Raw genomic sequence first — 1,030 nt, 5'->3', positions numbered from 1 at the left:
CGCCAAAGGCTGCGTCACGACCACCGCGCCCTCCTACTCGTCGGGGCTTCGCACTCGCCTCGACGGCGGAGTATAGGTGCGACGCTTGAGCGCCATCCATTTTCAGGGCTAGTTGCTTCGGCAGGTGAGTTGTTACACACTCCTTAGCGGGTTCCGACTTCCATGGCCACCGTCCTGCTGTCTATAGCAACCAACACCTTTTGTGGGGTCTGATGAGCGTCGACTTTGGCACCTTAACTCCGCGTTCGGTTCATCCCGCATCGCCAGTTCTGCTTACCAAAAATGGCCCACTAGGCACTCGCATTCCAAGTCCGGCTTCAATTAAGCAAGTCGGACATCTTACCAATTTAAAGTTTGAGAATAGGTTAAGGTTGTTTTAACCCTAAGGCCTCTAATCATTCGCTTTACCTGATAAAACTGCTTCACCGAGTTCCAGCTATCCTGAGGGAAACTTCGGAGGGAACCAGCTACTAGACAGTTCGATTAGTCTTTCGCCCCTATACCCAAATTTGACGATCGATTTGCACGTCAGAATCGCTACGAGCCTCCACCAGAGTTTCCTCTGGCTTCACCCTATTCAGGCATAGTTCACCATCTTTCGGGTCCCAACAGACACGCTCTTACTCAAACCTTCCTAAGAGTAGAATAGGTCGGTCGACGATGCGCCCCGGCAGAACCGGGGATCTCGCCTCACTGGCCGAAACCAGCTTCACTTTCATTGCGCCTCGGGGTTTCCAGCACCCAAAGACTCGCGCACATGTTAGACTCCTTGGTCCGTGTTTCAAGACGGGTCGGATGGACCCATATGACCGCCAACATCCCAAGCGCATGGTACGAGATCACCACCCCAACGACCGGCAGCAATCGCGGAGCACTGCAAGCAGTCCACCACATTCGACAACCGGCCGGAGGGACGGGACCCTAGCCTTACGAGAGGCATGCGCTGCACCGCCTCGGTCGGGCCCGAGCCGCGAGGAGAACCGGGCTGTAACAGACCGAGCGACCCCGAAGGGACGCACAGACCTACCTT

General features: G+C 55.6%; 1 pseudogene; it reads right to left on the bottom strand.

The window, feature by feature from the left end:
- LOC146446662 (large subunit ribosomal RNA) overlaps nucleotides 1-1,030 on the bottom strand; it is a pseudogene marked incomplete at its 3' end in the record, with an annotated part of 1,623 nt that continues 593 nt past the window's right edge.

The sequence above is a fragment of the Pavona decussata genome, unplaced genomic scaffold (assembly GCF_977016875.1).
Source record: "Pavona decussata unplaced genomic scaffold, jaPavDecu1.1 SCAFFOLD_3329, whole genome shotgun sequence".
In the NCBI taxonomy this organism is placed as follows: Eukaryota; Metazoa; Cnidaria; class Anthozoa; order Scleractinia; family Agariciidae; genus Pavona; species Pavona decussata.
Note: the sequence above shows the minus strand (reverse complement) of the source record. Positions and strands in the feature narration are given on the sequence as shown.